Source organism: Ranitomeya variabilis, chromosome 1 (assembly GCF_051348905.1).
Source record: "Ranitomeya variabilis isolate aRanVar5 chromosome 1, aRanVar5.hap1, whole genome shotgun sequence".
NCBI lineage: Eukaryota > Metazoa > Chordata > Amphibia > Anura > Dendrobatidae > Ranitomeya > Ranitomeya variabilis.
Window position 1 is genome coordinate 162,643,611 of NC_135232.1, and position 26,270 is coordinate 162,669,880.

Here is a 26,270-nt window from a genome sequence, read left to right on the forward strand (position 1 = left end):
TTAGATCCGATACTTTGCCGGTATCGGCCGATACTTTCCGATACCGATACTTTCAAGTATCGGACGGTATCGCTCAACACTAATCCTGGCACACTGCCAAAATTGGAATGGTTTGAGTAAAGGTACCTTCACACTGAACAACTTAACAACGATAACGATAGCGATTCGTGACGTTGCAGCGTCCTGGATAGCGATATCGTTGTGTTTGACACGCAGCAGCGATCTGGATCCTGCTGTGATATCGTTGGTCGGAGCTAGAAGTCCAGAACTTTATTTGGTCGTCAGATCGGCGTGTATCGTTGTGTTTGACAGCAAAAGCAACGATGCCAGCAATGTTTTACAATGGTAACCAGGGTAAATATCGGGTTACTAAGCACAGGGCTGCGCTTAGTAACCCGATATTTACCCTGGTTACCATTGTAAAAGTAAAAAAAAACAGTACATACTCACCTTCTGATGTCTGTCACGTCCCCCGGCGTCCACAGGGTTATGCGCTGCTGCTCAGAGCTTCCTGCACTGAATGTGTCAGTGCCGGCCGTAAAGCAAAGCACAGCGGTGACGTCACCGCTCTGCTTTAGGGCCGGTGCTTACACAGTGCAGGGAAGCGGACGCCGGGGGACGCGACACACACCGGAATGTAAGTATGTAGTGTTTGGTTTTTTTTACATTTACACTGGTAACCAGGGTAAACATCGGGTTACTAAGCGCAGCCCTGCGCTTAGTAACCCGATGTTTACCCTGGTTACCCGGGGACTTCGGCATCGTTGTTCGCTGGAGAGCTCTCCAGCGACCACACAACGACGAAACAGCGACGCTGCAGCGATCGGCATCGTTGTCTATATCGCTGCAGCATCGCTTAATGTGACGGTACCTTTACATGAGAAAAAGTTCAAGATGTTCACTTCAGATTCCCCAGTAATCCAATCAAGCATTCTTAGATCCAATACATGGGGTGCCCACCTGTATATTTTTAATTTTAAACAATTTCCTTAAAAAGGTACTGGTCTATTGATTCTGGAATAATATTTCTTTTTCTTCTGTGCTCCTGCTTTCCAAAGTTATGCCCCTCGATAATAATGGTGCAAATTTTCCCTTCAATCAACTAAGCGTATACTTCAGAACCTTTCATGAGTCATCATGAGTAAGACTGCCTCGTGCAGTCAAAACTCGTCGACTGGGTCATGTCAACCATGTACATTTTTCTTTTGTATGCACTATATTTTCTTTTGAAAAAGAAAAAGAAAATGAAAATCCAGTCCTGTTGAGCCGGACTCCAATTTTTTCTATTTTCCTTGATGTGAGGCCAGGGCGAGGCCGGTGTCTGAGCCCCAGGTGGATGAGCATAGAGCAACTTGGTGAGCTGGAATCAAGTTTCTATAAAATAACTTTGATTAGTGAACGTGAACAAATGTGTTTTGAGGGAGCGCCTAAAATTATGCAAATTGTGAATGGTCCTAATATCTTGGGGTAAAGCATTTCAGAGGATTGGCACAGCACGGGAGAAGTCTAGGAGTCGGGAGTGGGATGTATGGATTAGTGCAGAGCAGGGGCGTAACTACCGCGGTCGCAGGGGTCGCAATTGCGATGGGGCCCGCAGTGCTTAGGGGCCCACCCAGTCCAGCAGACTGGGCGGGCTCCTAAGAACTCTAAGCTACAAAATGGGCCGCCGGCCCTTTAAATAATTCTTCCTTACAGGCCCTGCTGCGCGTGCACTCGCGATCACGGGTGGGACTGCACTTGACCCGCAGCAGAGCCCCTCCACCACAGAGAGCCGCACACCACAACTATAGCTGCCAGTGCCACTGCTCTGTGCGCACAGGACCTGTGATGAGGTCACAGGAGGGGAGGAGTTGGAGTCACATGATCAAGGGCTTCCGTGTAGTGTAGGACAGTAGTGCAGTGCTGTTTGTCATCATGCTGGAGGAGGGTAAGCTTTTGTGTGAGGTCAGGAGGGGTTTGGGTGGATGTAGCAGAGCAGTGTGTGTATGAGATGTACAGAGCGGAGCCGTGTGTGTATGAGGTGTACGGAGCAGAGCCGGGTGTGTATGAGGTGTACGGAGCAGAGCCGGGTGTGTATGAGGTGTACGGAGCAGAGCCGGGTGTGCATGAGGTGTACGGAGCAGAGCCGGGTGTGCATGAGGTGTACGGAGCAGAGCCGGGTGTGTATGAGGTGTACGGAGCAGAGCCGGGTGTGTATGAGGTGTACGGAGCAGAGCCGGGTGTGCATGAGGTGTACGGAGCAGAGCCGGGTGTGCATGAGGTGTACGGAGCAGAGCCGGGTGTGCATGAGGTGTACGGAGCAGAGCCGGGTGTGTACGAGGTGTACGGAGCGGAGCCGGGTGTGTACGAGGTGTACGGAGCGGAGCCGGGTGTGTACGAGGTGTACGGAGCGGAGCCGGGTGTGTACGAGGTGTACGGAGCGGAGCCGGGTGTGTACGAGGTGTACGGAGCGGAGCCGGGTGTGTACGAGGTGTACGGAGCGGAGCCGGGTGTGTACGAGGTGTACGGAGCGGAGCCGTGTGTGTACGAGGTGTACGGAGCGGAGCCGTGTGTGTACGAGGTGTATGGAGCGGAGCCGTGTGTGTACGAGGTGTACGGAGCGGAGTCGGGGGTGTACGGAGCGGAGTAGGGTGTGTACGAGGTGTCGCATCTCTGCTTCAGGAAAATGGCCGCCGCGATCTCCATCTGGGCACGCGCGGCATCCTGCGGCCATTTTCCTGAAGCCGCGGCCAGCAGAGCGCCGCTTCTGCGCACGCGCGGCCAAAGGAAGATGGCCGCCCCCACCGATCACCAATGAAATGTCGCACATCACGCTATTTTCACTCCCCTGTGCAGTGGATTCGGGACCTTGGGCATGCGCACACCACTACGCCACCAACGGAAAACTAAGCAAGATCTGGGGGAAGACACCACGCCCATCTGACCAGACCAGCCTGATTGACAGGCGAAAACGACTACTTTGGTAACGTATTTCGGCAGCATAGGTGGGGAATCGGGGTCCACAAAATACACTATTGCAATGCACAGCTCAGGCCCTATTTAACAGTATTTTTATCTCATACGGAAAAAACGGGGTGACAGGTTCCCTTTAAGAGAAAGCCAAAATAACCCCGGGACAGAAGGCGAGAGCAGGGGGGAGGTGCGGGACAGAGCCGCTTTAGGCTAGTTTCACACTAGCGTTAACTGCAATACGTCGCAAATGCGTCGTTTTGCCGAAAATACGCATCCAGCAAAAGTTCTTGCTGGATACGTTTTTTCGTCATAGACTAACATTAGCGACGCATTTGCGACGCATTGCCAAACGTCGCGTCCGTTTTGCGACGCTTGGGCGTGTGGTAGTGGACCGTCGGGAGAAAAAAACCTTACATGTAACGTTTTTTGCTCCCGACGGTCCACTTTTTCCGACCGCGCATGCGCGGCCGGAACTCCGCCCCCACCTCCCCGCACTTCCCCGCACCTCACAATGGGGCAGCGGATGCGTGGGAAAAATGCATCCGCTGCCCCCGTTGTGCGGCGGAGACCACACTAGCGTCGGGAACGTCGGCCCGACGCACAGCGATGGGTTGTTCCCGACGCTAGTGTGAAACTAGCCTTAGTCAGGAGAAGCTGAGGAGCTGCAGCCGGTTTACATCAGCCACCCCTGTACCAGAGAGGAGATTGTGAGTTGTGTATATGAGCTGGTATCTCTGGTGTGTGTGTGTGTGTGTGTGTGTGTGGTATCTGTAGTGTGTGTGTGATAACTGTAGTATGTGTGTGATATCTGTAGTATGATGTGTGTGTGTGTGTGATATCTGTAGTGTGTGTATGTGTGTGTGTGTGTGATATCTGTAGTGTGTGTATGTGTGTGTGTGTGTGTGATATCTGTAGTGTGTGTGTGTGTGTGTGTGTTATCTGTAGTGTGTGTGTGTGTGTGATATCTGTAGTATGATGTGTGTGTGTGTGATATCTGTAGTATGTCTGTGTGTGTGTGTGATATCTGTAGTGTGTGTGTGTGATAACTGTAGTATGTGTGTGATATCTGTAATATGATGTGTGTGTGATATCTGTAGTGTGTGTAATAACTGATGTGTGTGTGTGTGTGTGTGATATCTGTAGTATGATGTGTGTGTGTGTGATATCTGTAGTGTGTGTGTGATATCTGTAGTATGTGTGTGTGTGAGGCAGCGGCGTAACTACTACAGTCGCAGCTGCAAGCGGCTCTGGCAGGTCAGGGGGCCGTGAGTCCCCTTGAGCCTGTCTCCCTTATGCTTGTGTCCCCATGTGCCAGTCTCCCTTGCCCATTAGTCCCTGTGTGTCCCCATGTGCCTGTCTCCCTTGTCCCCTTATGCTTGTGTCCCTTGTCCCCGTGTGCCAGTCTCCCTTGCCCATTAGTCCCTGTGTGTCCCCTTGAGCCTGTCTCCCTTATGCTTGTGTCCCCGTGTGCCAGTCTCCCTTGCCCATTAGTCCCTGTGTGTCCCCATGTGCCTGTCTCCTATGTCCCCTTGTGCTTGTGTCAGTCTCCTTTGTCCCCTTGTGCTTGTGTCAGTCTCCTTTGCCCACTAGTCCCTGTGTGTCAGTCTCCCTTTCCCACTTGTCCCTGTGTGTCCCCTTGTGCTTGTATCCCTTGTCCCCTTGTGTCAGTCTCTTGCTCACTAGTCCCTATGTGTCCCCTTGTGCCTGTCTCCCTTGTCCCCTTGTGCTTGTCCCTTGTCCCCGTGTGTCAGTCTCCATTGCCCACTAGTCCCCTTGTATCAGTCTCCCTTGCCCACTATTCCCCGTGTGTCAGTCTCCCTTGCCCACTAGTCCGTGTCCCCGTGTGCCAGTCTCTCTTGTCCACTAGTCCCCGTGTGCCCTTTGTGTCAGTCTCCCTTGCCCACTTGTGTCAGTCTCCCTTGCCCACTAGACCCCTTGTATCCTTCTCCCCTGCCTCCTAGCCCCCATGTGTCCCCTAGTGCCTGTCTTCCTTGCCCCCTTGTTCCCTCTCCTCTGCCCCCTTGTCACCATTTGCTCGTGTCTTTGTCACTGCCCCTGTATGGAGGGGCTGCATTATACTATGAGGGGGGCTGCATTGTATTCTATGGGGCTTACATTGAATTTTATGGCGGGGGGGGCCCCATTTGGAAGTTCGCACCGGGGCCCATAACTTTGTAGTTACGCCACTGGTGCAGAGGTTAGTCGAAAGTCGTTTGCAGAGGGAAGTGGTCGGTTAGGCCGATAGACCGAAATGAGGGAGGAAAGGTAAAGGGGTGCGCCGCACTGTGGAGAGCTTTGTGGGTGAGAACAAGTACTTTGAATTGTATTGTATCATGAATGGGCAGCCAGTGTAATGACTGGTAAAGAGCGGACACGTCTGAATACCGATTAGCTAGATGGACAACCCTGGATGCTGCATTAAAGATAGACTGGAGAGGGGAAAGTTGAGTAAGGGGGAGGCCAATTAATAGAGCATTGCAGTAGTCCAGGCAGGATCAAGGCAACAGTGAGGGTTTTTGTTGTTTCCATGGTGAGAAAAGGGTGGATTCTAGAGATGTCCTTTAGGTGTAAGCGGCAAGAGCGGGCAAGAGATTGTATATGGGATGTGAAGGAGAGATCAGAGTCAAACATAACACCCAGACAGCTTGCTGTTATGATCCCAGTGGTAGAGGATCTCTGATATTCCGGCAAGATAGCAAAAAACTAAATACTGCTCTAGGGAGGTGGAAACTGGGCTAACCACATACCTGATCCTAACACACACAACTAGAAGCAGCCGGTGAACGTGCCTACGTTGGTTCTAGACGTCTCGAGCCAGCCGGAGAACTGACTACCCCTAGAGGGAAAATAAGACCTCACTTGCCTCCAGAGAAATTGAACCCCAAAGATATAGAAAGCCCCCAACAAATAATAACGGTGAGGCAAGAGGAAAACACAAACGTAGAAATGAACTAGATTCAGCAAAGTGAGGCCCACTAGTCTAGATAGGCAGAAAATAGATAGTGGACTATGCAGTCAGCAGAAAACCCTACAAAAACATCCACGCTGAACATTCAAGAACCCCCACACCGACTGACGGTGTGGAGGGAGAATATCAGCCCCCCTAGAGCTTCCAGCGAGCCAGAAAATCAAATTTTAAGCAAGCTGGACAAAAGCACTGAAAAATGCAAACGATCCAAATTATACAAAACGGACTTAGCTTTTCTTGCATGAGACAGACTGAAAGGAATCCGGAGGAGACCATATAGGTCTGGATACAACGATGCCAGGCAAGAGACTGAGTCCAGAGGAGACTTAAATAGGGAACACCCTGCTGCTTAACGACACAGCTGGAGCTCAGGCCTGCAACAAGACATGCCTAACACAATACCGTTAGTGACCACCAGAGGGAGCCCAGAAACACAGTTCACAACAGTACTCCCCCCTTGAGGAGGGGTCACCGAACCCTCACCAAGACCCCCAGGGTGATCAGGATGAGCAGCGTGAAAGGCATGAACCAAATCAGCCGCATGAACATCAGAGGCGACAACCCAGGAATTATCCTCCTGACCATAGCCTTACCACTTAACTAAATACTGGAGTTTCCGTCTAGAGATACGAGAATCCAGAATCTTCTCCACCACGTACTCCAACTCGCCCTCAACCAAAACCGGGGCAGGAGGCTCAACAGCAGGAACCATAGGCACCACGTACCGCCGCAACAAGGACCTATGGAACACATTATGAATAGCAAATGACGCTGGAAGGTCCAAGCGAAAAGACACCGGGTTAAGGATTTCCAAAATCTTATAAGGACCGATAAAGCGAGGCTTGAACTTAGGAGAGGAGACTTTCAAAGGAACATGCCGAGAAGACAACCAAACCAAATCCCCAACACGAAGTCGGGGACCCACACCGCGGCGGTTGGCAAAACGCTGGGCCTTGTCTTGTGACAATTTCAAATTGTCCACCACATGGTTCCAAATCCGCTGCAACCTATCCACCACAGAATCAACCCCAGGACAGTCAGAAGGTTCAACCTGGCCCGAGAAGAAACGAGGATGAAAACCAGAGTTGCAGAAAAAGGGTGAAACCAAAGTGGCAGAACTAGCCCGATTATTAAGGGCAAACTCGGCCAGTGGCAAAAAGGTAACCCAGTCGTCCTGATCAGCAGAAACAAAACATCTCAAATAAGTCTCCAACGTCTGATTAGTTCGCTCGGTCTGGCCATTAGTCTGAGGATGAAAAGCCGACGAAAAAGACAAATCAATACCCATCTTAGCACAAAAGGATCGCCAGAATCTGGACACAAACTGGGATCCTCTGTCAGACACAATATTCTCAGGGATGCCGTGCAAACGAACCACATTCTGAAAGAACAAAGGGACCAAATCAGAGGAGGAAGGCAACTTAGGTAAGGGCACCAAATGGACCATTTTAGAAAAACGGTCGCACACCACCCAGATGACAGACATCTTCCGAGATACCGGAAGATCCGAAATGAAATCCATGGAAATGTGCGTCCAAGGCCTCTTCGGGATAGGCAAGGGCAAAAGCAACCCGCAGGCACGAGAACAGCAAGGCTTAGCCAGAGCACAAATCCCACAGGACTGCACAAAAGAACGCACATCCCGCGACAAGGAAGGCCACCAAAAGGACCTAGCCACCAAATCTCTGGTACCGAAAATCCCAGGATGTCCCGCCAACACTGAAGAATGAACCTCAGAAATAACTCTGCTGGTCCATCTGTCAGGGACAAACAGTCTCTCTGGTGGGCAACGATCAGGCCTATCAGCCTGAAATTTCTGCAGCACTCGTCGCAAATCTGGGGAAATGGCAGACAAAATCACTCCCTCTCTGAGAATACCAGCCGGCTCCGAGACTCCCGGAGAGTCAGGCACAAAACTCCTAGAAAGTGCATCAGCCTTCACGTTCTTCGAACCAGGCAGGTACGAGACCACAAAGTCAAAACGGGAGAAAAACAACGACCAACGAGCCTGTCTAGGATTCAGGCGCTTGGCAGACTCGAGGTAAATCAGATTTTTATGATCAGTCAAGACCACCACACGATGTCTAGCTCCCTCGAGCCAATGTCGCCACTCCTCAAATGCCCACTTCATAGCCAACAACTCCCGATTACCAACATCATAGTTCCGCTCAGCAGGCGAAAATTTTCTTGAAAAGAAGGCGCATGGCTTCAACACGGAGCCATCAGAACTTTTTTGCGACAAAACAGCCCCTGCACCAATCTCAGAAGCATCAACTTCAACCTGGAAGGGAAGAGAGACATCCGGCTGGCACAAGACTGGCGCTGAAGTAAACCGACGCTTCAGCTCCCGAAAGGCCTCCACGGCCGCAGGAGACCAATTAGCAACATCAGAACCCTTCTTGGTCATATCCGTCAAAGGTTTAACCACGCTGGAAAAATTAGCGATAAAACGACGGTAAAAATTAGCAAAGCCCAAGAACTTCTGCAGGCTCTTAACAGACGTGGGCTGAGTCCAGTCATGAATGGCACGGACCTTGACTGGGTCCATCTCCACAGTGGAAGGGGGAAAAATAAAACCCAAAAAAGAAACCTTCTGTACCCCAAAGATACATTTTGAGCCCTTCACAAATAGAGCATTCTCCCGCAGAACCTGAAACACCATCCTGACCTGGTTCACATGGGACTCCCAATCATCAGAAAAAAACAAAATATCATCCAGATAAATAATCATAAATTTATCCAGATATTTCCGGAAGATGTCATGCATGGAGGACTGAAACACAGAAGGGGCATTCGATAATCCAAAAGGCATCACCAGGTACTCAAAATGACCCTCGTGCGTATTAAATGCCGTTTTCCATTCATCTCCCTGCTTTATGCGCACAAGGTTATACGCACCACGAAGATCTATCTTGGTGAACCAACTGGATCCCTTAATCCAAGCAAACAAATCAGACAACAATGGCAAAGGATACTGAAATTTAACCAAGATCATATTCAGAAGACGATAATCTATACAAGGTCTCAAAGACCCGTCTTTCTTGCCCACAAAAAAGAATACTGCACCAAGAGGAGAAGAGGATGGGCGAATATGTCCCTTCTCCAAAGACTCCTTTATATAACTCCGCATCGCGGCATGCTCTGGCACAGATAAATTAAAGAGTCGTCCCTTAGGAAACTTACTACCAGGAATCAAATCTATAGCACAATCACAGTCCCTATGAGGAGGAAGGGCACTGGACCTGGCCTCATTAAATACATCCTGAAAGTCTGACAAAAACTCAGGGATCTCAGAAGGGGTAGAAGAAGCAATAGACACCAATGGAGAATCGCCATGAATTCCCTGACACCCCCAACTAGACACAGTCATAGCTTTCCAATCTAAAACTGGATTATGGGCCTGTAACCATGGCAGACCCAAAACGACAACATCATGCATTTTATGCAGTACCAGAAAACGAATCACCTCCTGATGTACAGGAGTCATGCACATGGTCACTTGCGTCCAATACTGAGGTTTATTCTCTGCCAATGGCGTAGAATCAATTCCTCTAAGAGGAATAGGATTTTCCAAAGGCTCCAGGACAAAACCGCAGCGCTTGGCAAACGACAAATCCATCAGATTTAAAGCAGCACCAGAATCCACAAAAGCCATAACTGAGTAAGAAGATAATGAACAAATTAAAGTCACAGACAAAATAAACTTAGGCTGAAAAGTACCAATGGCGACAGGATTAACAATTTTTTTTAAGCGTTTAGAGCATGCTGAGATAACATGTGTTGAATCACCACAGTAGAAACACAACCCATTTTGACGTCTATGATTTTGTCGCTCGACTCTGGTCAGAATTCTGTCACATTGCATAGAATCAGGTGACCGTTCAGACAGCACCGCCAAAGGATTAACAGATTTGCGCTCCCGCAAACGTCGATCAATTTGAATGGCCAGAGCCATTGAATCATTCAGACCTGTAGGGATAGGAAACCCCACCATCACATCTTTAATGGCTTCAGAAAGACCATTTCTGAAATTTGCGGCCAGTGCACACTCATTCCATTGAGTAAGCACGGACCATTTCCGAAATTTTTGACAATATACCTCTGCTTCGTCCTGACCCTGAGAGATAGCCAGCAACCTCTTTTCAGCCTGATTTTCAAGATTAGGCTCCTCATAAAGCAAACCAAGTGCCAGGAAAAACGCATCAACATTCACCAATGCAGGATCTCCTGGCGCCAGAGAGAAGGCCCAATCTTGAGGGTCGCCGCGCAAGAAGGAAATAACAATCTTAACTTGCTGAGCGGAATCACCAGAGGAACGAGGTTTCAGAGACAGAAACAATTTGCAATTATTCCTAAAATTAAGGAACTTAGATCTATCTCCAAAAAACGGCTCAGGAATAGGTATTTTTGGTTCAGACATAGGGCTATGGATAACAAAATCCTGAATGCTTTGCACCCTATCAGCAAGCTGATCCACACTAGAAGTCAGAGTCTGGACATTCATATCTGCAGCAGAGTTCCAGCCACTCAGAGAAAAAGGGGATGGAAGAAGCTAGGCAAACTGCAGCAACAAAAAAAAAACAACTCAGAACTTCTTTTTAATCCCGCTTCTGCGATGCAATAAACATTTTCTTTCGGCCTGGCATACTGTTATGATCCCAGTGGTAGAGGATCTCTGATATTCCGGCAAGATAGCAAAAAACTAAATACTGCTCTAGGGAGGTGGAAACTGGGCTAACCGCATACCTGATCCTAACACACACAACTAGAAGCAGCCGGTGAACGTGCCTACGTTGGTTCTAGACGTCTCGAGCCAGCCGGAGAACTGACTACAGCTAGAGGGAAAATAAGACCTCACTTGCCTCCAGAGAAATTGAACCCCAAAGATATAGAAAGCCCCCAACAAATAATAACGGTGAGGCAAGAGGAAAACACAAACGTAGAAATGAACTAGATTCAGCAAAGTGAGGCCCACTAGTCTAGATAGGCAGAAAATAGATAGTGGACTATGCGGTCAGCAGAAAACCCTACAAAAACATCCACGCTGAACATTCAAGAACCCCCACACCGACTGACGGTGCGGAGGGAGAATATCAGCCCCCCTAGAGCTTCCAGCGAGCCAGAAAATCAAATTTTGAGCAAGCTGGACAAAAGCACTGAAAAATGCAAACGATCCAAATTATACAAAACGGACTTAGCTTTTCTTGCATGAGACAGACTGAAAGGAATCCGGAGGAGACCATATAGGTCTGGATACAACGATGCCAGGCAAGAGACTGAGTCCAGAGGAGACTTAAATAGGGAACACCCTGCTGCTTAACGACACAGCTGGAGCTCAGGCCTGCAACAAGACATGCGTAACACAATACCGTTAGTGACCACCAGAGGGAGCCCAGAAACACAGTTCACAACAGTACCCCCCCCTTGAGGAGGGGTCACCAAACCCTCACCAAGACCCCCAGGGTGATCAGGATGAGCAGCGTGAAAGGCATGAACCAAATCAGCCGCATGAACATCAGAGGCGACAACCCAGGAATTATCCTCCTGACCATAGCCTTACCACTTAACTAAATACTGGAGTTTCCGTCTAGAGATACGAGAATCCAGAATCTTCTCCACCACGTACTCCAACTCGCCCTCAACCAAAACCGGGGCAGGAGGCTCAACAGCAGGAACCATAGGCACCACGTACCGCCGCAACAAGGACCTATGGAACACATTATGAATAGCAAATGACGCTGGAAGGTCCAAGCGAAAAGACACCGGGTTAAGGATTTCCAAAATCTTATAAGGACCGATAAAGCGAGGCTTGAACTTAGGAGAGGAGACTTTCAAAGGAACATGCCGAGAAGACAACCAAACCAAATCCCCAACACGAAGTCGGGGACCCACACCGCGGCGGTTGGCAAAACCGTTAGTGACCACCAGAGGGAGCCCAGAAACACAGTTCACAACAGCTTGCCTGCTGCCGGGGTGTTATTATGGTGCCACCACAGAGAGGGAAATGTCAGATTTAGGGAGGTTAGTAGATGGCGGGAGCAGAAGAAGTTCAGTTTTGGAGAGGTTGAGTGTCAGATAAAGAGCGGACATGATGTTGGAGACTGCGGACAGACAGTCACTGGCGTTCTGTAGTACAGCGGGGGTAAGGTCAGGGGATGACATGTATAGTTGTGTGTCATCAGCATTAAGATGGTACTGAAAGTCAGATCTGCTGATGGTCTGTCCATTTGGGGCCGTGTAGAGGGAGAAGAAAAGGGGGCCAAAGACTGAGCCCTGAGGTACCCCAACAGTGAGAGGAAGAGGAGATGAAGTGGAGCCAGTGAACAGAACACTGAAGGAGCGGTCAGAAAGATAGGAAGAGAACCAGGAGAGAGAAGTGTCCTTAATGCCTAGTTACTGGAGCCTAGAGAGTAGGAGAGGGTGGTCAACAGTGTCGAAAGCTGCAGAAAGGTCGAGAAGAATGAGCAGAGAGTGGTCACCATAACATTTTGCTGTCAGAAGGTCGTTGGTCACCTTGATGAGTGCAGTTTCTGTCGAATGTGGGGGGCGGAAACCGGACTGTAAAGGGTCTATGAGGGAATGAGTGGAGAGGTAACAGGTAAGGCGGGAGTAGATCAGGCACTCCAAGAGTTTAGAGATAAAGGGGAGATTGGGACTGGTCTGTAGTTGTTTGTGCAGGATGGTTCGAGGGCAGGTTTCTTTAGTAATGATAGAGTGTTTGAAGGAGGAGGGGAAAATGCCAGAGGAGTGATTAAAGATTGTAGTTAGGTGAGTTGTGACACTGGAGAGAGAGACTGGAGGAGATGAGAGGGAATGGGGTCAGTAGTGCATGTAGTCAGATGAGAAGAAGAGAGGAGCTTGGAGACTTCTTCTACTGTGATGGGATCGAATGTGAAGAGTGAGCCAGGGGAAATGCAGGGAGGGATGGAAGTCACTGCACTTGGTGGCTGGGAGCGGATTTCCTGACGGATATTATCTATTTTCTCTACAAAGTGGGAGGCCAGGTCATCAGCACAAATGTCTGTGATGTGGCTTGTGCTTTTGGCCTGAGGAAGGAGTGAAAGGTGTCAAAAAGTTTCTTGGGGTGTTGGATAGTGAGATCAGGGTGGTGAAGTAGGTCTGTTTGGTGAAGTGAAGGGCAGAATTATAGGTTCTTAGCATAAATTTGAAGTGTATGAAGTCTTCTGGTGTGCAAGTTTTCCTGCTTAAACGTTCAGCACACTTAGAGCATCGCTGGAGAAATCGGGTTTGCGATGTGAGCCACGGCTATTTTATTCTGTGTTTGGAGGTTATGAGGGTAAGGGGAGGTACTTGGTCAAGGGTGCTTCTACAAGTGTCATTGTAGTGATGTACAGCCATATCAGGACAGGAAAAAGAGGAGATTGGGGACAATGATGAGTGTAGGGAGTCTGAAAGTGTATGAGGGTTAATAGCATGTAGATTTCTGAATGTGTGGTAGGTAGGAGTGTGCTGGGGTGGGCGAGGGATTGTGAGGTTGAAGGAGAGAATGTTGTGGTCAGAGAGGAGAAGCGGTGAGTTATCTAGGTAGGAGATTGAACAGAGCATGACAAAGACCAAGTGAAGGGTGTTACTGTCTTTGTGTGTTTCAGATGTTGAGTGCTGTGAGAGGCCTAGAGAAGTGGTACTGGTTAGTGATAGAAGCTGGGATGCAGATGTGGAAGTGAGGCTGTTAATGGGGATGTTGAAGTCTCCCAGGATAAGGGTTGGTAGTTCAGAGGACATGACATGAAGCAGCCAGGCAGAGAAATGGTCCAGGAAGTGGGTGGGTGAGCCTGGGGGCCAGTATATGACCACTACTCTGAGGGAGAGGGGATGGAAGAGCCTGATGGTGTGGACCTCCAAAGAAGAGAATGAGAGTGATGCAACTGGGGGGATGACCTGGAAAGTGCACTGTGGGGACCGGAGTATGCCGACTCCACCACCAGGTCTGTTTGTGGGTCTCGGGGAATGTGAGAATTGTAACCCACCATGGGAAATGGTAGCAGGAGAGGCAGTGTCGGAATCCTGAATCCAGGTTTCCGTGAGGGCCAACAGATTAAGAGAGTGTTTCAGAAAGTAATTGTGTAGGAAAGGAAGCTTGTTACATACTGACCGTGGATTCCAAAAGGCACAATTAAAAGAAGGAGATGAAGGAGTGCAACTAATATTAGTAAGGTTAGTAAGGTTTCGATGTGAGGTAGGGTAGGGGTTGAGGTTGGTGAATGGTGGACCAGGGTTGGGGGAGATGTCCCCTGAAATCAGTAGGAGTAGGAAGATAAAGAGCAAGTAGTTTTTAGAACTGTACGAAGTTTTTCTGTGCAGTGTGTTTGGGCAAGATGGGCTGAGGTTTTTCAGGAAGGTGAGAAGTGCATGGGAGCTGTACATGGCAGAGGGAAGGAGAGCATGGATGGCAGGGGAACATGTTAGGTCTGTTAATTATCACAGACTCAGTATTAATCTAATTATTCATAAACAGAAACAAAATTTGACTATCGTTTTTACAGTTTACAGTTACTCTAATGTTTAATAAAAATAGATATTGTTTAGACAAAAGTTGAAGTCAATTATCCCAATGCAATTATATTATATTTGTTTCCACATTACTTTTATTGCATCTACAGTATGTTAATAACTTATTCTGAAAAAAAGATATAAATAAATAATTTTAAAAAAATAATAAAAAAATAAAGTAAATTATTATTTTTTATGTAACTTTTTTGAAATTATTAATTTTTTTATTTCTTTTTTTTAACCCTTTCCTGACATCAGACGTACTATCCCGTCGAGGTGACCTCGGCCCGTATGACCATTGATGCGATAGTACATAATTTTTGATCAGCCACGCTCACGGCGGGAGCGCTGCCGATCTCGGCTGGGTGTCAGCTGATTATCACAGCTGACATCCGGTACTATATGCCAAGAGCAGTCACGGACCGCTCCCGGGACTTTAACGCCGGAACATTGCGATCAAACAAGATCACAGCGTTCTGGTGTCATAGGGAAGCATCGCACAGGGAAGGGACTCCCTGCGTGCTTCCCCGAGACCCTCAGAACAATGCGATGTGATCGCATTGTTATTATTATTCATTTTTATAGCGCCATTTATTCCATGGCGCTTTACATGTGAACGGGGCATTGTTCCGAGGGTCTCCTGTCTCCTCCCTGCAGGCCCCCAGATCCAAGATGGCAGTGGGGTCTTTCCGGGTCCTGCAGGGAGGTGGCTTGTCAGTGCCTGCTGAGAGCAGGTGCAGGCAAGCCTCCTGCACTGCCTGTCAGCTCGTCTCATTAATTATCGTTTCCGCCTTTCCAATCACTGTATACACAGAGCTAATCTAGTGCTGTGTATACAACATAAAAGAAACACTGAAAGTGCTTGTTCATCTGTAACCAGCAGTCATGTGATCGCAATGTATAACTGTGATTTCACACTGCGTTCTGGCACCAGTTCAGTGGCTCTGTTGGGCCTTATGTCTGAACCCTCTGCAAAATGGGATTCGGGTGTATGCGCCGACAAGGCCATAGACCAGGGGTGGGCAATTAGTTTTCCTGAGGGGCCACATGAGAGACCATGACTGTTGTGGAGGGCCAAACCAATAGGCTGAATTTAATTCTACTCAATATTAATATCGATATATTATAATTATTATATTATTGATAATTATGTTAATATTAATTGTATCACTTAATATTGAGCAGAATTAAGTATGCTGACACCCTATATATTGTTTGATCTCAAGTACAGCCCCTTCTGTGTATTGTATGAGCCCCCTCCACAACCCCTTATATTCTGCAAGAGCCCCGGGCCAGACTGAGACATCCAGAGGGCCGGATTTGGCCAGAGGGTCACACTTTGATTATTGACTATAATGGTGGCGACAGAGCAAACGTGTGCTCTGACATGCATCATTTTAGGGCATGTAAGCCTACTGGAAGTGGGCATTCAGATGTAGCAGATTGCATCTGGGTGTCTGTCTCCAGTAGGCATACACGTCCAAAAATTATGCATAGTAGAGCACACATTCTCTCTGTCGGTACCATTATAGTCTATGACCCCGTGGGCACATACCTCCCAATCCCATTTTGCGAGGGGGGTTCGGACGTAAGCCCCAACGGAGCCACTGAGCAGGTGCCTGAATACAGTGTGAAAGCACCCTTAGGAGCAGTAGCTTCTGGGTCTTAGGAGAAGCAGCCAGGTCTGCTATGCAGCCAGCAGGCTGAATCTTTCTTGTAAATGGGGATAATATAACAGCACTAGTTACTGGGGAAATCATTTAAAAAAGGATTTATATGTTGAAATGCCCCAATGGTCTTTTATGATCTTCTCTGGGTCACAATATGTGAAATAAAATAAAAACATAACTAAATAAAAATAAATAAATAAAAAGCAGGGAAAAAGAAGCTGCTGCCAATTCAAATTGGTGCTACTAGTCCCACCCTTGCAGAAAAAAATGTGCTTGTTACATAAAAATAATTGTTAGGGAGAGGGAAACTTTTAAATTATAAATGTATTTCAGGAGTCCTTTCCTTTATTTTCCCACCGATATTGGAAAATAATTAAAAGAATATGAAAATAACATAAATATTGTTCTCCATGTGTCAAAAAAAACATGCAAAAAGAATTACAGTATCCAAATGAGAAAAAATTATTACAGCTGTTAAACAGTACGAAAAAAATTAAAATCTGCCTGGTCAATAATGAGGGTAAATGACCTGGTCTTGGAGTCAATATACTGTACAGTTGAAACCAGAAGTTTACATATACTATATAAAAAGACAATACAAAGATGACATCAACACCACATATATGAACCCCACTTGCCACCACTACAGGGAAAGTGGGAAGAGCTAGGCAAAGCGCCAGAATTGGCGTATCTAATAGATTTGCCTTTTCTGGGCAGCAGTGGGCTGCTATTTTTAGGCTGGGGGGCAATATCCATGGCCCCTTACCAGCCTGAGAATATGAGCCCCCAGCTGTCTGCTTTAGCAAATCTGGTTGTCAAAAATGGGGGGTCCCATGCTTTTTAAAAAATTATTTATTTAAATAATTAAAAAATATGGCATGGAGATCGCTCTATTCTTGATAGCTAGCCTTGCTGAAGCTGATAGCTGAGGGTTGCAGCCCTCAGCTGTGAGTTTTGCCTGGCTGATTAACAAAAATACAGGGGAACCCATGCCGGGTATTTTTTAAATTATTTATTTACATTTCAGGAGCCGGCTAATGAATACTCTCATCAGCGGCTCCTGCTCTCGCTGTTATTAGTGGCAGCAGGTGTCGGATGATGGGAGCAGTTGTCTCATCAGCTGACACCAGTGACCAGAGGTAAACTTTATACCTCCAATCACAGCTGAGCGCTCACGCTGTCTTTTGACAGCGTGGGAACCGCAGCTCTCTAACCAGCGGGGATGGTTTCATCGCCGATCAGAAGCGGTGTTTGCCGCCCTGTCATACACATGACAGTGCAGCAAACACTGGATGTTCGTGCCCCCATTCAAGTGAATGGGGTCCGGGTTCGGGTACTGTTCTGCTATAGTAGAAACATATGTTAAAACTGGCAGAATCACATTGCAGATGCTTAAAGTTATGTTTTAACAAAACTATATTCTGTGGAGCCAAGGAGAAATCTAAAAAAAGCACAAAATCTGCAGCTACACACTGTAGTCAGAAGAATAGAGTGTAAATATGTTCAGGTCACATATCACATGTACAATAAAGATAAGAAATGGTTTATAGGAGGTGCAAAAAGGTTAACTTTCTTACCAATAACTCACATTCAAACAGGTTTATTTAGTTTCAGAAATGCAGTGCATCACTGGGATTGAAATTATTATATTAAAGTGAATAATGCCTGTGCAAGTGCTATGTGCCTATATAATATGAATCCCTTCATTACTTTTTGCATTTTACCAACACTACAAGTGGTGACCTACATGGATTGTGCAGGGTGCTCCATAATAGGAATCCGCAGGTGTAAAACCGCATGTGAGATCCGCACAGAAATCGCAAAAAAGCGGTAAATCCATGGTAATTCCGCAGGTAATCCGCAGTGAGGTTTACCTGTGGATTTAACAAAATCAGTCCGGAAAAATCCGCAGGACTTTCCGCAAAGTGTGCACGTAGCCTGTCACTGCAGCCACATTAGCAGTGAGCTGGGCACGCCTCTGTGGGCTGCACAACTCACTGCTGTAGGTGTGGCTGGCCGCCATTTTATTATAGCCCAGTGCTATCCGCTGAGCTCCACTTACCCTCTATCACAGGACGTGTTCTGCCAGAAGCTGTACTGTTCACTTCTGGCATAACAGCTCCTGTGTTGTGAGGACAGGCTGTAGATGTGGAGAAGGTGGACAGCAGAGGAGAAAAGCGCTCACTGGAGCCGGAGGATGGAGAGTGGTGAGTGCGGGTGATTTTGTGACCTGCAGCGATGACCTGCGTTAAAAAAGCAGGTGCGGACCAATGAGACTACGGCTCCCATCGGGCTGTGTCTGATGGGAGAGTACTATCATCTGCCGACACCTGTGCTCACAGTTTAAAAAAATGTTTTAAAAAGTTACGTTACATATACATTCACATAAAAATAAAAAAAAACATTATACTCACGGTGGCGCAGTGATCCCCTGCAGGGGGCAATCACCTCCTGTCAGTGTATTGCCGGCTGTCTTTGAGAGCAGTCATATCACTGGTGTGACTGCTCTCTAAGTGATCAGGATCATCGTGGGACATGTATACATCAAATATAACTAGCATAAGGGAATTACTGTGCATCTACAATTTAGAATTATAGTATGCCAATTTTTTACAATATAATACCTTCAAAAACATAGCCAAAGAAATAAAAGGAACATTAAAAAGAAAGTTCCCAGATAAGTTAATATTATAAACATAGCAGAAAAGAGGCAATGGTGCTTACCAGTCATGGTCACAAAAACTAATGCACAGACAGGATGGAGCGGACTCCTTTAATAAAGGTGGAGGCAAAACTGATGCAAAATACTGATGGGACAATCACTCACAATCTACCAGTTCGTTGAGGAGGGAGGGGATGATTGCCCAATATTAGAATTGCACATAGATAAATATAGCAAACAGAGTAATATTGAATTTTCTGGGAATTTTTTTGTAAAGTTCCTTTTATTTCTTTGGCTTTGCTTTTGATTCTAATTTTGTGTAGGGACTCACAAGACAACAAGGACCCTTGACATGGGTTTCAAACTTGCGTATTTTGTCCAAAATATCAACCAATACCTCATATTTATATTCTATTTTACTGCACATTGTATTGCTTTTTTACAGGATACAGCTGGGCCCATCAATCGTGACCTTGTACACTAGGGTGCCTGTCCCTCTATGGTGCACTTATAGAGTGCTGGGCAGCCAGCCTGATCTAATAGCATGGGCGTGTAATAGGCTATTAACTGGGCACTGTCCGTTACATGTGTGTGACCTGCGCCCTTCTGCAAACTTTATCTGTGTGCAGTTTTACTAGCAATCACCCCCTCCATGAATTGGAACGTTGTGAGTGGTGGTTGTTTCATTAGTATTTTGAACCTGTTTTGCCTCCACCTTTGTTAAGGGGGTCTTCTGCATCCTGTCTGTACACTGGTTTCTGTGACCATGACTGGTAAAAATACCATTGCCTTTTTTCTTCTATGTTTACAGTATAGTACCTACCTAAGATAAGAATATACTGTACCTATCTGAAGTATTCTTTACAATTAACAATAAAAAATGTATTTATATAATGTAGACTGGACCTGGATATATAATACATCAGGAAAGCCATGAGTATTAAAGTAAATACAGGCAACTTCATCCAGAGATATCGAGCCATTTATTTGAGTCATTTCAACAAGTTGTGATAATTGAAGTGTTATAGAAGTGGGATTGTATACAGCGTTTAAAATGTGTGGACCTGTCAGATGTGACCGTCTTACAGGTGCTTCTCACAAAATTCGAATATCATCAAAACGTTAATTTATTTCATTTCTTCAATACAAAAAGTGAAACTTGTATACTATATAGAGTCATTACAAGGAGAGTGATCTATTTCAAATGTTTATTTCTGTTAATGTTGATGATTGTGGCTTACAGCCAATGAAAACCCAAAAGTCATTATCTCAGTAAACTAACAAAAACCACTTGCAAAGGCTTCCTAAGCATTTAGAAAGGTCTCTTAGACTGTTTCAATGGGCTCCACAATAATGGGGAAGACTGCTGACTTGACAAATGTCCAGAAGGCAGTCATTGACACACCCCACAAGGAGGGTAAGCCACAAAGGGTCATTGCTAAAGAAGCTGGCTGTTCACAGAGTGTTGTATCCAAGTGTAATGTAACTGCAGAGCAGTTTTGCCCAGCCACCACCAGGGGGCAATGTTACCGGAAAAAGGGTTGCACTTACTGTGTAGCATTTCGGTACAGATGTGCAGGCCGCCATCAGGAGGCGGCAGAGTAGTCAGACAGGCCGAAGTCAGCAACAAACAGGGAGATGAAGTACATCTTCACAACAAAGCACGAGGTCAGAAACGAGACAAAAGTCAGAGCCAGATGGGAGCACGGTATCCAAAATGTGAGACGGAAAGAGGAGTCAAGGTACTAGCCAGAGGGTCAAAAGCCAGTCGGGGAACGCAGTACCAGAGACAGAAAAAATGGAGGCGGAGTTCAGAGTTCAAGCAGAGTCATACACTGTAGGGAAATCACCAAACGTACACTGAGTCAGGGATAGGGAACAGGTCAGACACAGACACAGGAAGTCAGAGGCAGAAAGATCACTACGGTATACAGATCAGCTGCTCTAGCCTGGAAGCATGAACTATCACTGACAAAGGCTACCTAAAATAGTACCAATAAATAGCCACCCAAGAACCAAAGAGAGGCAGGAAAAGTGAACTCCTCCATACCCAGGCCGGGGAAAGAGCAAACCCCGACCTGGATCATGACAGTACCCTCCTCTCAAGGGGGGCAACCGAATCCCCAGGCTTCCCAGGATACCAAGCATGAAAGGTCCGGACCAACCGATCCGCATTGACCGATCGTGCCGGAACCCAGGACTGGTCCTCCGGACCGTAGTCCCTCCAATGGACCAGATACTGGAGTGAGCGACAGACCATGCAAGAATCCACAATCCATTCTACCTCATACTCATTCTGGCCATCCACCGAAATGGGTGGCAGAGGAGATGGAGATTCCCCAGAGGAAGACCCCAACGGTTTCAAAACAGCCTTATGGAACATGTTGGCAATATGTAAAGACGGGGGAGGGGCAAGCGAAAGGCCACAGGCTCACCATCTCCACAATCTCATAAGGGCCAATGAACCTGGGCCCCAATTTAGCAGAAGGAACTTTAAGCTTAATATTCCTGGTGGACAACCAAACCTTATCCCCAACCCGGAATACTGGCCCCACAGATTGCCTTTTGTCAGCAAAGAATTTATACTGTATTCTCACCCATCCCTTGTAGATTGTGAGCCCTCGCGGGCAGGGTCCTCACTCCTCCTGTACCAGTTATGACTTGTATTGTTCAAGATTATTGTACTTGTTTTTATTATGTATACCCCTCCTCACTTGTAAAGCGCCATGGAATAAATGGCGCTATAACAATAAATAATAATAATAATAATAATAATACTTCCTATGAGCTTCCCCAATATTCCTCTGAACCTCCTGCCACACCTCCCCCAAATGTTGCACAGCTAGATCAGCCCCAGGGCACCCTGAATCCAGTTGGGAAAACTCCCCAAAATGAGGGTGAAACCCATAATTGCAGAAGGGGAGGTACCGTGGACTGATTAATGCGATTGTTAAAAGCAAATTCAGCAACAGGCAAAGAGGATCGCCAATCGTCCTGCTGGGTAGTGGTCAAATAACGCAAGATTTGTTCCAAGGACTGATTGGTTCTCTCTGTCTGACCATTAGACTCAGGATGATATGCTAAAGAAAAGGTCAAACAGATACCCAACCTTTTACAAAAGGCCCTCCAGAACTTGGACACAAACTGCAATCCCCTGTAGGAGACCACATGCACAGGCACACCATGCAACCGTACCACATGTTCAACAAACAATTTAGCTAACGTCTCTGCATTAGGTAGACCTGTCAAAGGTACAAAATGTACCTGCTTACTAAATCTGTCCATCACCACCCAAATGACCATTTTACCACCAGAAGAAGGAAGATCAGTGTTAAAATCCACGGACAGATGAGTCCATGGTCTATCAGGAATTGGAAAAGGCACCAATTCCCTGGCAGGCCGGCTATGGGAACTTTTATCATGAGCACATACATCACAGGACAACATGAACTTAACCACATCTGAAGCCATCAAGGACCACCAAAACAACCTAGAATCAGCTGAGATTCTAGGATGTCCACTCAGGGCAGAATCATGAAACTCCCGAAGTATCCTGAGATGAAATTGAATGGACACAAAGAGCTTTTTAACCGGCAATGATGGAGGAGCTAGAGACTGAGCCTCACGAGTCTCTCGCTCCAACACTAAGGAAACCCCAGCCACACTTACACCATGCTGAAGAATGGAGGAAGGAGGTGATATCGGGTCCAGACTATGGGATAAGGCATCAACCTTGATGTTTTTAGAACTGGGCTGAAAGGTAATAGAGAATTGAAACCGTGAAAGAAAAAGTGACCATCTCACCTGTCTCGGTGTCAACCTCTTGGCAGACTCGATGTAAGCCAAATTCTTATAATCTGTAATCACAGTGATTCAATGGACCGCCCGCTCCAAAAAATGCCTCCATTCTTCAAATGCTAGCTTAATGGCCAATAACTCTCTGTTACCTACATCATAATTCTTTTCCGCAGAAGAGAATTTCTTCGAGAAGAAGGCACAAGGTCTTAAGTTGGTTAAAGTGGCAGGTCCCTGGGACAATACCGCCCCCACCCTGATCTCTGAGGCATCCACCTCCACAATAAACAGTTCAGATGGATCTGGTTGAATCAATACAGGGGCACAGATGAAACAATTCTTTATTGCCAAAAATGCCGCTGTGGCAGGAGCAGGCCAATTCTTGATATCAGACCCCTTTTGGGTCAAATCAGTGAGGGGCTTAACAATTTGAGAAAATCCCCTTATAAATTTCCTATAATAATTAGCGAACCTCAAGAAAGGCTGAAGACCTTTAAGATCCCTGGGTTGAACAGAGTCCACAATTGCCTGAACCTTTCTAGGGTCCATTCAAAATCCTTCAGCAGACAAGATGAACCCCAGAAAGCACAACTCCTGGAGCAAAAATAAACATTTCCCAGGTTTAGCAAAGAGACAGTTCTCCCGGAGTCTGTGGTGAACTGCACCCAGATGACCTATGTGAGCCTGCTTCTCCACAGAGTACCCCAGAATATCATCAAGATACACTACCAAAAAGCGCCCAATAAAGTCAGAAAATACATGGTTGCTAAAATTTAGAAAAACAGCCGGCGTATTAGTCAACCCAAAAGGCATAACCACATTTTTGATACAGCCCCTCAGAGGAGAGAAACGCAGTTTTCCACTCATCCCCATCTCGTATACGAATGAGATTGTATGCCCCATGAAGATCCAATTTAGAAAACCACTTAGCCCCAGACAGTTGGTTGTATAAATCAGGGATAAGTGGGAGAGAGTAATTATTTCTCACAGTGATCTTATTCAACTCTCGGAAATCGAGGCATGGGCGCAAACCACCATCTTTATTTTTCACGAAAAAGAACCCAGCCACCACAGGGGACATGGAAGGGTGAATGTGCCCTTTGCGAAGACTCTCAGAGATGTATTCCTTCATGGCCGTATGCTCAGGACTGGATAAATTATACAAACGGGCCTTGGACAATTTAGCATCAAGAACAAGATCAATGGTACAATCAAATGGGCGGTGTGGTGGCAAAACCTCAGCCCCTTTTTCGGAGAATGCATCCGCAAAGTCCTTCAGGTACTCCGGAATACCCTCCAGACTGATGGATGACAAAGACATAGTAGTAAGACAAGCTTCAGAACAATTAGGTCCCCACTTCACAATATCCTGGGACCCCCAGTCAATCACTAGGTTATGAAGCTGCAACAGGGAAACCTCAACACCAGGCCAGCAGGGAGATTATTCAAGACAAAACATGAAATACACTTCCGGTGTAGGGCCCCCACCTTGAGGGTGAACTCTTTAGATATGAAGTTAACCCCGCCCTTCGTAAGGGGTGTAGAGTCAATGGCCATGATTTTAATAGGAGTCTCCAACCTAACTATCCCTAACTTACAGCTGGCCACCAATTTAGAGTCGATCAGGTTCATGGATGACCCACAATCCACAAAGGACAAAGTAGGAGTGAAGCACACCACTGCACCAAGTTCCACTTTTAACAGTACTTTAAGGAATGAGGAAAATGGTACCTGTGAGTCTGGGCAACCTTCTCGGTAGTTACCCAGACTTAGGCGTTTCCCGACACCTTGTGTCACGAATCACGATTAGTGTTGAGCGATACCGTCCGATACTTGAAAGTATCGGTATCGGAAAGTATCGGCCGATACCGGCAAAGTATCGGATCCAATCCGATACCGATACCCGATACCAATACAAGTCAATGGGACTCAAGTATTGGACGGTATTCCTGATGGTTCCCAGGGTCTGAAGGAGAGGAAACTCTCCTTCAGGCCCTGGGATCCATATAAATGTGTAAAAGAAAGAATTAAAATAAAAAATATCGCTATACTCACCTCTCCGACGCAGCCTGGACCTCAGCGAGGGAACCGGCAGCGTTGTTTGTTTAAAATTCGCGCTTTTACTTGGTTACGTGAAGTCCCGGCTTGTGATTGGTCAGGGCGGCCATGTTGCCGGGACGCGGACCAATCACAGCAAGCCGTGACGAAATTACGTCACGGCTTGCTGTGATTGGTCCGCGTCCCGGCAACATGGCCGCCATTAACCAATCATAAGCCGGGACGTCACGGGAGGCTGGACACGCGCGCTTTTTAAAAAGCGCGCGTGTCCAGCCTCCAGTGACGTCCCGGCTTATGATTGGTCACGGCGCCATGTTGCCGGGACGCGGACCAATCACAGCAAGCCGTGACGAAATTACGTCACGGCTTGCTGTGATTGGTCCGCGTCCCGGCAACATGGCCGCCATTAACCAATCACAAGCCGTGACGTCACGGGAGGCTGGACACGCGCGCTTTTTAAAATGGGCGCGTGTCCAGCCTCCCGTGACGTCCCGGCTTGTGATTGGTTGCGCCGCGGTCAACCAATCACAAGCCGGGAGGCTTGTATAATACATCAGCTGAGAGGTGATACATGGGAATGTGAGACACATCCTGCAAATTCGACCAAACTTATTATGCAACAATTGATGTTTTGACAACATTGGCAGTTTCCCCTTGTTTGGTTTAGTTCATCCTCACTCATTTTGTGCGCCGCGGTCAACCAATCACAAGCCGGGAGGCTGGACACGCGCGCATTTTAAAATTTTAAAATGGGCGCGTGTCCAGCCTCCCGTGACGTCCCGGCTTGTGATTGGTTGCGCCGCGGTCAACCAATCACAAGCCGGGAGGCTGGACACGCGCGCATTTTAAAATTTTAAAATGCGCGCGTGTCCAGCCTCCCGGCTTGTGATTGGTTGATCGCGGCGCAACCAATCACAAGCCGGGACGTCACGGGAGGCTGGACACGCGCCCATTTTAAAATGCGCGCGTGTCCAGCCTCCCGTGACGTCACGGCTTGTGATTGGTTGCGTCTCCCATGTGACTGCGACGCAACCAATCACAAAGCCGGGACGTAATTTTAAAATCCTTAAGGACCTGAAATTACGTCACGGCTTGCTGTGATTGGTTGCGTCGCCCATGTGACTGCGACGCAACCAATCACAACGCCGGAACGTAATTTTAAAATCCTGAAGGACCTGAAATTACGTCACGGCTTGCTGTGATTGGTTGCGTCCCGGTCACATGGGCGGCACGCAACCAATCACAAGCCGGGACTCACGTAAAGGAAAGAAAAGCGCGAATTTTAAACAAAGAACGCTGCCGCTTCCCTCGGTAAGGTGCAGGCTGCGTCGGAGAGGTGAGTATAGCAATATTTTTTATTTTAATTCTCTCTTTTACACATTTTTACATTAATGTTGTTTCGATACCGATACCCGATATCACAAAAATATCGGATCTCGGTATCGGAATTCCGATACAGCAAGTATCGGCCGATACCCGATACTTGCAGTATCGGAATGCTCAACACTAATCACGATCCAATTTTGGATTTGTGGCAGATCTGGTTTCCCTCAGTTTAAGACCGTTTTCCTTTCTGGTCATCGGGGGTTAATGCAGTTTCCCTCCCGGTGGCCGCTGGTGTTATTGCATTGCATTGCTGCTGGGTCAGCTGATG